Source organism: Pinus tabuliformis, chromosome 8 (genome assembly GCF_031772625.1).
Source record: "Pinus tabuliformis cultivar Carrire ecotype Pingquan chromosome 8, CPIR1, whole genome shotgun sequence".
NCBI classification, from domain to species: Eukaryota; Viridiplantae; Streptophyta; class Pinopsida; order Pinales; family Pinaceae; genus Pinus; species Pinus tabuliformis.
In genome coordinates this window covers 424,711,253-424,725,083 of record NC_142294.1, presented here as the reverse complement: position 1 = coordinate 424,725,083, position 13,831 = coordinate 424,711,253, and the positions used below count along the sequence as shown (strand labels likewise).

General features: G+C 37.4%; 1 pseudogene; it reads left to right on the top strand.

Moving 5' to 3' along the window:
* The first annotated feature begins 8,655 nt into the window (after window positions 1-8,655).
* Window positions 8,656-13,831, top strand: part of LOC149235862 (uncharacterized) — an 86,241-nt pseudogene continuing 81,065 nt past the window's right edge.

The following is a 13,831-nucleotide window of genomic DNA, read 5'->3' as shown; positions in this document are numbered from 1 at the left end:
CATGACAGATTACATTATAAGTCTTCGAGACTTATCCATCTTTTCCCACTTTAAATATGTTTCTCTGCTTTAAGGCAGACTTTCCTCTATTTTACTCCCTTCTTTCAGCTCCGCTGGTCCATGCGCTCCTCTTTGCTCCGCTTGGATTCCTCCCTTTTCTAAGGGTGCTGGATGCTCCTGCATCAGACTCCCGAGGCACAAAAGTTTATGACCTCCTGGTCATATGCTTCTCCTTGTCCTTAGCAATTCTACCCACTGTTTCAATCCTTCAGTGGAATTGCCTTCATGGTCTTCAGTGAGCTGCAACCAAACCTCTACAGTAACAGTCTCCTCCTGCTACATGATACCTCACCAAGCCCTCCGCACTCGGTCTTTTGGCATCCTTCTGGTTCTCTCCTCTAGAACCTATTGAGCAAACCTTGCTCTAGGTTGCTGCAAATCTTCTCACCTTCCGCTGCCGCCATCTGCACAACAGTAAGACCATAAACTCTCCAGCTTTAACCAACTGTGCCTCCTGTTTCTTCTTCTTTCTCTCTAGATTCCTTCTCCTCGCAGGAAACTTTCCCTACTCTGATACCAAACTGATGGGGTGAGATTTTGGGGGTTAATCCAAAATCCCAATTCCCAATTAAATCGATCCTGAGGCCTATGGGTCATGGCCCACAAAGCCTTATTGGAAGCGTCCTTAGGCATGAAGCCTTTAAAATCATGGACTTACATTAGAATCGGAGCCACCTTTTTATCGGCGGTTTTAAACCCATCGGAAGCCACCACTCATATATTAACTGCATAGACATGTATTAACTATAGGGTCGAACTTTAAAAGCCCGCAAGTATTACAATATATTAACACACGGGAAAACCATGTAGTCCCTCTCCAATGAAAATTCACGGAACTCAAATCTTATACGCTCGCCTTTATAAATATCAGCGGGTCCGGTTTTTGGCCGTCGTAACAATAACCAATGGACATCCCTCTGACGTGACGGACCTGACGCTGCTTACACTCTGATTTATACGTATTTCAGATCCATCATATTGGCGGATTCGTATCGAGGGTTTTGTAACACAAAGGGTCTGCGGACCCGACGCCACTTCAAGCTGCCATTCATAATATTTCGGATCCAGTTATAGGATCATATAGTCCTAACCTCTTGTGGACCCGATACATATTAAACTCCACCCTATTGTATTTCGGCTCCAGATTTCGGAGCTTACACTTCGGCAGACTCAAGACCTCTCCTCCGATGCGATAATAGGGTCGGACCCGATATCGCATGGATTAATCTCTATAAAATTTCGGTTCCGCCGCTGAAGTGATAAGGGATCTGGACCGTGGGTATTTCAAATCCAACGGTGCCTGTATGTTCTCGCCATTCCGATGGGGATTGGAACTTTAAAGCCAATTCTTCTTCCCACACCTGTGTTCACGCTCTATTAACACATATTGCAATTATAATATATATTTCTGTATCACCATCGAACCTACAGTGGTCGATAGTCGAGCAGCATGCAATTACAATTGGAATTTAAACCACCAGCACGTATACATATAAGAGAATTGAAAGAGAACAAATACACCGATACACAGGAAAGCCAAAAACACATGAAAGCACAGTTTCAACACTTAAACACATGTAGGTATTATTATATACAGAACAATTAGAGACTAAGGCATTTCAGCCTTAGCGACAAGCTCCCACTCGACTACATTGTGAACACACGGTTCTCACATTCTTCCCTCTATTCTCTACTTTCCTCTTTTCTCTACCCTGAACACGCAAGTTCGACACACACATATATATAAGAAGTATTGGATCAGATCACTTCAACGATCCGATTAGATTTCCAATGCTTTCGTCTTACAAAAGCACTAAAGCTCTCGATACATGCATGTTCATGACACATGGCTGATTACATTATAAGTCTTCGAGACTTATCCATCTTTTCCCACTTTAAATCTATTTTTCTACTTTAAAGAAGACTTTCCTCTATTTTACTCCCTTCTTTTAGCTCTGCTGGTCCATGCGCTCCTCTTTGCTCCACTTGGATTCCTCCCTTTTCTAAGGGTGTTGGATGCTCCTGCATCACTATATCTTTCTATGATTGTATATTAATTTGGAATAGGTTTGTAATGACATTAGATATTCATTGAATATGCACAAATGTAAAATGAATCACACAGACAGAAGGCAAACAACATGTTCATTCATTCAGGTGCTCAATATTGGAAATAGAGGGACATGGATCGATTCAAAATGATTGAAGCATATGCTGGAAAGTAAAAGGAGTTCTGAAAATTTTATTAGTGGTTTGAAATGGAAAAACCATTGAAACACTTTTCATTTCAAGGAGCAACACATGATGGCATCAGAGTCGTGCCAAACTTTTTTCAATAGCGATTCATTGACCTCAGAATTATGTCTAAGAAGTTATACCCCCAAATGACAGGTAAAGTAAAAGCATGACATGTAAGATGACTTTTTCTTAAGGGTCAGTGCTTCTGGGGTTCCAGGAGGTAGCCTCGGCCCAAGATGGGAACCCAGTCAAGAAGGGGCTAGGGCCATGGTAATCCTCTACATGGATGCCACAACACCACGCAAATATTGACGAGCCATGGATACGACATTCTCCTGTAAATGGTTCTCAAAAGTGAACTGAAAAGCAATTGTCAATACTGATCTGAGGTTTCCAACGTTACTACCATAATCAATAGGTGTCCGATCTCTTGTTGATCCAATTTCAAGGGAAGATGCAAGGTCCAATGTAAGGTTTGGACTGGAGACATACTGTATGATGCATAACACAATTTGTAAAGTGACGCAGGCCACCATCCCAATCACTCAAAGGAGAAAGTGAACGGTCAAAGCTCATTAGTGTCCCTGCATACCTTGAAGAAAATGCAGGCCCTACCCATCCAGGCATCCAGAATTCACAAGAAAAGCAGCTTAATGCCACATAGGCCCAGATTTCAAATAATTTGTATCTCCAACTCAAACAAAAACATCTAAGTGTGATTATTTGCCAATATTTTTCCATACTGTTCCTAAATATGAGACCTTTTAATGTTTAAACCCCTAAATATCTTAGCAAAATCCAATACTTTCCAAAGATTTAAGGTGAAATACTTAAGAAAACATATTTGAGAAAGCCCTCGTTTCCATTTTTCAGAATATTTTCCCCCATAAAAACATGACATGAGCTATATTAACGTAAATATCATATCAATTAAATTTTTCAGAGGCAACACCTATTTCCAAATCTATATATCCATTAATGCACCCGTAAGAGTACGAAAGACAGTACCCTGACACTGGGTTTTGGCTGTCTCGATATGGAGACTCCCATCTCCCCGGTTTCTCGGCAACAAATAACACGATTCTTTCCCGTGACTGCTACATGACCATACAATACTTCATGGACATAGCATACATGACAGTACGTAATCTAGTCTGTCGATATTAATACTCATATAGCCCTTTGATTTGAATTCAAATTTGAATTTCGAAACACGTTATTTCCAAAGTGAAGCGAGGAGGCTAGTCTTGTGTCAGAGCGGATCATTAGCTGTCTTGAGTTAGCCTTAACGGGTTATAGAAGAATACTGAAGATGGTTAGATCCCCTTGCTGTTCAAAAGAAGGTCTTAGCCGTGGGGCTTTGTCACGCCCCTACACCTGCGGTAGTCTTCCAACCACTTATAGCGAGGTGCGGCACCACCGAACGCTTTCTTTTCACCAATACTAACCTTCGTGGACTACGACTAATTCACTTGTCCTTACTTAGTTTGTGTTTCGCAACCAAGTAAAATGAAATTATCCTTTATACTTAATGAAGCCCATAGTCATTCATTATCCATAGCAATTATAACAAGAACATCAACAATTGCAACAAGTATAAAGGGGAGGGGCAACTCCCAAGCAAGTCTGCCCGATAATATATTATAATCAGTCTTTCTTCAATAATACAATACAAGTAATGCTTGGCAAGCTCCAAGCCAATACTTAGAATAATTTACAACATAGGCAACCAGCCTTTACAAAGTGTATGTGCACGTCTTGCATGAGAGTGGGTGCTCACACGAGTCACCGAGACACTCTACCCAAAACCCGACACAATCTGCACTTATACCGAACCCCGGGCACACTTGCCCACACTTCAACTAGCATAAGACAGCTCCAAAACCGCACCTTAGATAGTGCACATGAGCTATGCACAGCTCCTATCCAAATCTGTGCAGTTTTCACTTTACCCCTTCCTCTTATGCGTAGAGAAGTGATGAGATTCGTTGTTGAAATGAACCTCAAGGCTTCCACATATATACACAACTTAGCGTGGGTTTACATGGGGTGTGCATCCCCTGGCCGACCCCCAAAGCCACCAATATGCGCCCATAAGACTTTTACACAAGTCGGCTTTCAAGTCTTAATCCATCGCATATATATCTATATATCTATATATATATATATATATATATATATATATATATATATATATATATATATATATATATATATATATATATATATATATATATATATATATATATATTATGTCCAACACTTAGTCGCATAAGTGTCTCGCCTTTTGTCGCACCAATCGTCGCATTATGTCCATAGCTCCGTCGCATTGTCATTTCATGCATGCCCGCGCGCCCGCCCGCGCCCTCGTGCATGAAGACTCGCCAACTCCCGTCGCACCCGCAACACGAAGGCTTTACATCCTCCTCCACCTGAAATCATTGTCATCCTTGACAACATACCATCCCGGTAGCCATCCACCTAGATCATCATCATCCACGATGTCGACCTTTCCATACAAGGCAAACATCCCTGCAACATATGTAAAGTCTCATCTCCATCATATCTCGACTTAGTGACCAACTACCAACAAGCTCACCATACCAAGGTATGCACCTCAACGGTATGCTCTCCATCAGATATCATCTTGATCCATGACCATCGACTCTTCTGCCACAATCTCCACTGCAACAACTCGTGTCGACCTCATCATGTGTCCCCATGTGAACCTCTGTCATGATACTCCAACAAAATGCTAACACATCTCTGCACACTTCGCGACCCCATGTCTGAACTAGTTGGGTAGCTAATCCAACCATCATGCTCAATCCATGAGAGTGAACATCCTCATGCCATCATTAGTTGTTCCTCAAACATCTGTCACATCCTTGACTCATCAAGGATCTATCCCCATAATCCATGCTCAGGTCCATGGAAACTCCATCCACCTGCAACATGTCATGATGCTTGATGCCAAGCCATCCCTACATCATCAATCATACTTGCTCTAACATGTCTTAAGGACTCACTGCCAAGAACAGCTAACAATGAGCCCCATCTTCTTCATCCATCTAAGAAGATGTAGAGGGAGGAGAGCCTGAAGGCTCTCCCTCACTAATCAACTCAATCCATCTATCAGGATCCTCAATCTCCATCCTTTGTAGATAAGTAACCTGGTCTTCCTTCTGGACATCTGGCCTCACATATGCCTCCTCATCATCATCATCATCCTCAACCAACTCTAGCCTTCTTGACAAATCCAAGATGCTATCTGAAAGTGATCTAATGACCAATGACTGCACGGTAAGCTTTGCCTCAACAGTAGACAATCGCTTACTTATGTCTCCCATTCTTTTCTCATCCTCCATTTGCATCACTCCTAGTTTACAATTAGGCCTTGTCACACCAATGGTTGGAACACCAATGGGTACATCTTCCCTTCCATCATAAATGTAGAGTTTCTTCAAATGTGGAACGATCATAGCATCAAATTGTTTCATGAATTCCATCCAAAATATAGCTTCATAGTCATCAATCCGTACTATAGTGAAGTCCACCTTCCCGGTCCATTCACCAAGTGTAGTGTCCACCCTCTCAGCTATACCAAGAATCTCAATAGGAGGAGAATTCACTGTCTTCATTTGTGCCTTTGCTGATACAAATTGCAGCCCAATCCTTCTCGTAGTATCTTCACCCATGAAGTTGTGAGAAGCCCCACTATCCACCATAGTGAGTACATCAACACCTCCAACCTTGATTTGAACATACTCCAACTTGTTCCTTTCAGGATCCCTTCTAGAGACCTCCTCCGTAGTAGTGGAAGGACCAAGTATCTGCATCATCCCTACAGAAGCACCTTCATTCTTCACATCAGATTGTGTAATAGCAGCCACTTTTGGTTTAGAAGGACAATTCTTCACCGTGTGTGGTCCAGCACATATCCAACACTTCAAGGCTTTCTTCGTCTTTGAACTATCATCTGATTTCGAACCATCTTCCTTCTTCTTATCTTTCAGTTTATCGGACTTCTTCTTCCTATCATCAGAAGTCTCATCATAATGCTCCACCAACCTGTCAACAACAGCGAAAGCTTCCTCAAGTGTCATAATCTTCTGCCTCTTCATTTCATTGCGTGCCTAAGGCGTCAACCCAATAATGAAGTTGAACACCTTGTCCCTCTCTGCCATGTCAGGAAGTTCCAGAGCTGCACTTGCAAACTCCCACTGATATTCTTGTAGGCTCCCAGTCTGCTTTATGTATTTAATCTTCATCCTTGCTTCCCATGTTTCATCCTGAGGACTAAAATGAGTCTGCAAAGCCTTCTTCATGTCATCCCACGAAGTGATGTCATCAACACTACCATTGGCAATCTGATCCAACCTCCTTCGCCACCACATCTTAGCATCCTTTGTTAAGAACTGAGCAGCTACCTTGACCTTTGTCTCATCATCAGATAGACCCAACCGTTCCAAATATTGCTCCATGTCCCATACAAAGTTACCAAGAGTCTTTGCATTCCTTGTGCCATCATAAGATTCTGGTTCTTTGACTTTCACATGAGGCACTCCTCCACCTGAGTTATGCCTCACAACCTTCTTCAACACTACTATCTCATCCTTGGCTTCATCAAGAGTTTTCTTCAAGTTCACGATCTCTGCAACACCCTGATCCCTTGCTTCCTCAACCTCCTTGACCCTTACTTCAAGTTGTGTACACATAAGATTAGTGTACTCATACTGTGTCTGGAGTTCATCATGTTGTGTTCGGAGTTCTTCGAGCTCTTCCTTTGTCTTCAAGTTGGCCTCTTGTTCTTTAGCAAACAAGTCCATCTTCTTATCCCAAGAAGTCTCCATATCCTCCATCTTTTCCAACACCTTTTCAATTAACCCAATAGTAGTATCCTTCATAACGTGACTAGACCCAGCCTGAGATTCGACTGCCATTTCTAATAGCTTCTTTCTCCTTTGCAATCTAGTTTCGACCATCCAACAGCTTAACCACGTCACCTGCAATTAGAGCCGACCCTTGCTCCACTTGTGTGAAACAGTTTCCTTCACCTGCAAGTACCTGTCACGAGCAATCCTTGCTCACCAGCTCTAGACCGAGCTCTGATACCACATGTCACGAAGTGCATGTGTGTATCAGCTTCAATGCTTCAACACCAGCTTCCTGCAAGACATCTCCAAGTCTTCAGACCTGCTCTGATACCACATGTCACGCCCCTACACCTGCGGTAGTCTTCCAACCGCTTATAGCGAGGTGCGGCACCACCGAACGCTTTCTTTTCACCAATACTAACCTTCGTGGACTACGCCTAATTCACTTGTCCTTACTTAGTTTGTGTTTTGCAACCAAGTAAAATGCAATTATCCTTTATACTTAATGAAGCCCATACTCATTCATTATCCATAGCAATTATAACAAGAACATCAACAATTGCAACAAGTATAAAGGGGAGGGGCAACTCTCGAACAAGTCTGCCTGACAATATATTATAATTAGTCTTTATTCAATAATACAATACAAGTAATGCTTGGCAAGCTCCAAGCCAATACTTAGAATAATTTACAACATAGGCAACCAGCCTTTACAAAGTGTATGTGCACGTCTTGCATGAGAGTGGGTGCTCACACGAGTCACCGAGACACTCTACCCAAAACCCGACACAATCTGCACTTATACCGAACCCCGGGCATACTTGCCCGCACTTCAACCGGCACAAGACAGCTCCAAAACCGCACCTTAGATAGTGCGCATGAGCTATGCGCAGCTCCTATCCAAATCTGTGCAGTTTTCACTTTACCCCTTCCTCTTATGCGTAGAGAAGTGATGAGATTCGTTATTGAAATGAGCCTCAAGGCTTCCACATATATACACAACTTAGCGTGGGTTTACATGGGGTGTGCAGCCCCTGGCCGACCCCCAAAGCCACCAATATGCACCCATAAGACTTTTACACAAGTCGGCTTTCAAGTCTTAATCCATCGCATATATAAATATATATATATATATATATATATAGATATATATATATTATGTCCAACACTTAGTCGCATAAGTGTCTTGCCTTTTGTCGCACCAATCATCGCATTATGTCCGCAGCTCCGTCGCATTGTCGTTTTGTGCGTGCCTGCACACCCGCCCGCGCCCTCGTGCACGAAGACTCGCCGGTGCCCGTGGCACCCGCAACTCGAAGGCCTTATAGGCTTGGTCCGCCAAGGAGGATATGATTATCTCCGAATACATTCGAATTCATGGCAGCGATGGATGGAAAAATATCCCTAAAAAAGCAGGTGAGTTTCAGTAAAATTCTAATTGCAATTTTTTTTGCAAACGAAATGCGCATTGAGAGGCTAAATGAGCAGGTAAGTTTTGTTTGGCAGCTCTTAAATGATGTGGAAAGAGTTGCAGGTTGCATTGGCTGAACTATCTTCCGCGCGACATTAAACGTGGTAACATTTCTCCCGATGAGGAGGAGCTCATTATTCGGTTGCATCGTCTTCTTGGCAATCGGTATGTAGAAAATTAGTGCACATGACACTTTCGGTTTTCTTAGCTTTTGAAATATTTTCAAAATCTCCTGTTCCTGTTCAAAATCCTGTGTTCAAAGCCACTGCCGTTAAAATAAAAACAACGGTGCGAAATTGTGGAATTGTAAGAGCAAATGGCTATAATGATGAGGGCTCCAGTAATCATATAATAGATGAAGCCTTCAAATTATGGAACGTTCAAGAAACCAGGAAATCCTCATGGCGAGACCTATTTGTCAACAATTCCATCGGAGACGAAGAATCTGAGTGTATTGGTTTGCCATTGGCTGATAATGTCGTCGAAACAGCAGCTACAGATTCTCTCTGTTCTATGTCGAGTTTAGGTTACCAGCAATCTCCTCATTACGATTATTCTGGGGAGATGCAGTTAGTTTAGCCGAGAGTTCATTGTTTTCGAACAAGCAGTCGTCTCAATACTGTAATCTGCTCCCTTCTCTGTTCGTCTGTTCAACAGATTTTACATCAGAAGACTTGTACAGAGCAATGGAAAAAGACTACAATAACGAACAAGACAAAGAATGGATTCAGGAATTCGATTATTTACAGAAATGAAGCCCGTTGCAATCACTTACGCATGGGTGGAGAGAGCTTTAGACAAAGTTGGGCTGCAACATCGTGCGGAAGGAATGAGCTGTAGGCAAACTTTCTTCTGGAACACCGTGAATATATCCCGTGACATGGAATGGAGCCAATAAAATTTTAGGGATAATAATCTGAAACTTCCCACCAAGTAGAGTGGCAATCAATGCATTCCACAACTATAGTAAATGTTGTTAAGAGAGGTGTGATGCATTTTTTTTTGAAGTAAGAGTATTATTTTCATTAACTATTACTTTGTGTTTGATAATAAAAAGAAAATTGCAGATTCTCTGTAATATTTAAAATTATTTATCTATAATATGATTGATTCAAGTTTTATTTTGTAATATTTCTATTGCAGTTTTTGTTTAACATAATGTTATATCCGTAATTGATTTATATTTGTGTGATAATTTTTAGATACAGTTGTAATATTTATGTCATGATTTTAGGATTAAAATTTTTCATATTTAAATTTCATAAAAAATCACCATATTAAAATCCTTGCAAATAGCTCATATTCATATTCATTTAAATACTATCAATTACCATTTATCATAATTTAATCAAATATTTGCATAAAAATAGATAAGATCAATATGTAAATGTAAATGTACAGAGTTTTTAGTGATTACTACCCACCAAAATTTATGCAAGTCTTAGCTAGGCAATTAATTTCTCAATTTCATATAATAACAAAATAAAATCTTATCAACCATTAATTAACTAAAACATTACTTAACTATTTTATAATAAATATTATTAATTAAGAAGTTGAATATTAATAAATATTGGTACCTGCAGGTTTTATTAGTTGAAATAAATAACTATATTCATAAACTCATCAATAATTAAATGAAGATTGATTCAAATAATATATTTTTATTTAATATATATTACAAGTAGGTGGACACTTAAAAAATTCATTTTAACAAATAATTTTACTTATAGTAAAAGGAGTTGTGATTTTAATTAATATTAATAACAAATAAGTATAAAATTATTGATAATAAATTAAAACAATTTTCAATTCAAATAAGAAATAACTTATTAAATAAATCAACTTTAATTTTAATATATATATTTTTAAGGAATATATTCAATCTATGTTTCATAGATATATTTCCTGAGAACAATATTTATTTTTACTTTGGCAAGAACAACTACCCTTTAAAATATATCTATCTAACTTTTTTGCAGAAAATGTAAAACCTTCTAGACAACCTTCACAACAAATGTATTACTAGTACAATAAGCCATTATTATTGTTGGGTAGGATTGGATTCTCCACCACCATAATGCAACTATTAACAAAATACTCAATTTACCAATCAATAAAACCTAAATTAACTAGATACTAAACCTTAACACTAACTTAAATTTAATACTTTTACTTTTAGTTTAATTTAATTATATTAAAGCTAAACAATATATAATAGCTACTATATAACACTTGTTTATTAATAATTTCTTTATTATTATTTCAATTATATTAATAAATATAGTTGATAAAACTAAATCACTATGATTTTTTTAATTGATTATTTTAATTTACATTTATATTATGTTATTTAATAATTTAAATAATAATTTTATAATTATATAAAATAAATGTGATTTAAAATTATATCTAATTTATATATATATATATAATGAAAAAATTTACTCTACCGACATCTATCAACCTAAATACTCTTAGTACCATTTCTTAATTATTGCATTAATTTGAATCGTTAGTGTTATTCTTATTATTTTTATACTTGGTCCTTACTGACGAATTCATGACGACCATGTGATTAGTCAAATATTTTGGAAACATCATATACTTAGCAAGCCTTATTTCCACCCCTATGGGATATGTATTACAGCTTAAGAGTACGAGAGACAGTACCCTGACAGTGGGTTTTGGGTGCCTCGATATGGGGACTCCCATCTCCCTGGTTTCTCGGCAACAAATAACACAATTATTTCCTGCGACTGATCCATAACCATACAATACCAACGAGAATGCACTTCATGGACATAGCATACATGATAGTACGTAATCTAGTGCGTCGACATTAATACTCATCTACCCATTTGATTTGAATTCAAATTTGAATTTTGAAGCGCACTATTTCGTTCTGGTATGGAAGGCAAGCTGAAGATGACAACTAGATAGCATACTTTGGAGACTGCATAAGGCTTGCCCATAGAACTTGAATCCGTGCCATTTCTGTTTTGGAATTTGAAATTAAATCGATGATCCTCGACTAAACATGGTTGTGAACCAACGCGTAGTGACTCATTTACTAATGATGAAACTAGAAGCCTATATTCCATAGCTAATCTCCCTTGGGCCTTACCACCATTGGAAGATGGAGAAAGATACTGACTCTCCTTGTGCGGAGCTTTCACAGGTGAAGAGGTAAAAGATAAAGTTCGCGACCACATTCTCGCATAACTTGTGCCAAGTTCGTTTCGCTCTCACAATTTTGGTGAGTATTCTCGAAACTTCACTCTAATGATGCTTCGTAGATTTATCCTTCCTTTTACAATCATTAATCCTTGCATCCTCCTCTTCTATATCAATGCACAGCTTAGACTCTATAACAAAGGTTTTTGTGTGGCTTATTGCATGCGTGCCATGCACTATATTATTAAATTGGAGAATCAGATCTTGCCGTGTGTGCTGAAGGGAGTTTTTGACTACATGACAGAGACAAGAAACACTCAAAGCTTTCCATTCAATCATCTGTTGTTAGATATGTGCCAGGAGGTTTCTCCTTTCCCATGTGACATTTTGTGCCTTGTTATAGTTGAGCATGAGCTTAATATATTGATTTATGAAATGGCAAATGAGTCGCGTCCTCTAGGGTGCATCCATACATCCCTTTCTAGAGCCCTGCTGATGCAATCTGGTGATGAAAGCCAGCAAAGGTGAATGGGAATACCATTGAATGAGTTTAACAACATCCTCGACAAGTTTGTCATATGGATCTCACATTGTCTCTCCATTGTTCAAGGATTGGGGATGTTACTGCAAATATGTAGCGACGTCCTTCAACAATAGCTTTTTATTTACAAGAGATCCCCGAATGGTGATTCAGTAACAATGACTCTATCTTTCTTTTACTCTCGAATTTTGTCTCTGTTAATGATTATAAATATGGAATTTTTTCCTTTTCTTCCCTAAGTTAAGGCCTTGGTTGTCCTCCCCAAAAACAGTTTGGTAGTTTTTTAAATGTGACAATTAACAATCTTTAGTTCAATGAAACATTTTTTGTATTTTAACAATAAATTCGATGGTCTACATTATATATCTATCAAACTTTATCATAATGAAATTTCCACTGAAATTTCAATGGTCTACGTTATATATCTATTTGACGAATCTTTTTCAATTTATTTTTATTTATATTTTGAAAATATTCTAATTAGCATTTTAACTTACATAGTCCCAAGTTCTTGAGAAGAAAATCACTCTTTTTTTAATATCAAAATTATATATTTTGGAAGGAATATTGCATATAAAATATTTCAAAAATTTAAAGTGTCAGTAAAAATGTTTTCAAAACTTTGAAAAACCAAACATTTCTAATAAACATTAGAAATTTAATGGAATTTTTATAAATAGCTTACATGTTTTAATTTAACAGTTTATTCGTGGTTTTTTTTCATGTTAATAACTTAATCATTAATGAATACCTTTTAAAAAATTATTAAAATCTTCTGTTTTAAAAGAAAATATTTCAAAAATTCAATGTGTGGTTAAAAATGTTTTCAAAATTCAAAATTTGGCTTAAAATATTTTTAAAAAATTTCATAAAAAATAAACATTTTTGATAATATATTCAACATTTAGTGCTATTTTTATGTATAATATATATTTGTTAATTTATGATGTTAGCTTTTCTTTCAATGAACATTTTTATTAGTGTTAATGAATATATAGAATTTTAAATATTTTTAAATAGTTTTAAGTTAATATAATTAAATTAGTTTTTAAATTTGTGATATATAATTTTAAAATAAAAACTAACTATTTTATAACTATTATTCTTATTTGATATCTTTAAATTATAGATATATTAAATAATTAATTTAAATTCTCTGACAAATAAGGAAAGAAAAGAAAAGATTGTTCAAAGTAGCTTTGTATGGAATTCTATTTTTCATGGTCTCAAAGGACTTGTTATTGGACAATCAAATATCATTAGTTAATTAAGTTTGAATTTTTTTTAAATAGTTTATTATTTTATTCAAAGACAAGTAGCAAATATATAATTATAAATTATTTATGACAATGTATATAGTATTTATACAATAAATTGGAGATATATTTATATAATTTAATGTATATGTACAAATATTGATGGCCCACATATTATTATAGACATTGAAAAAATGTTTATTACCATTTT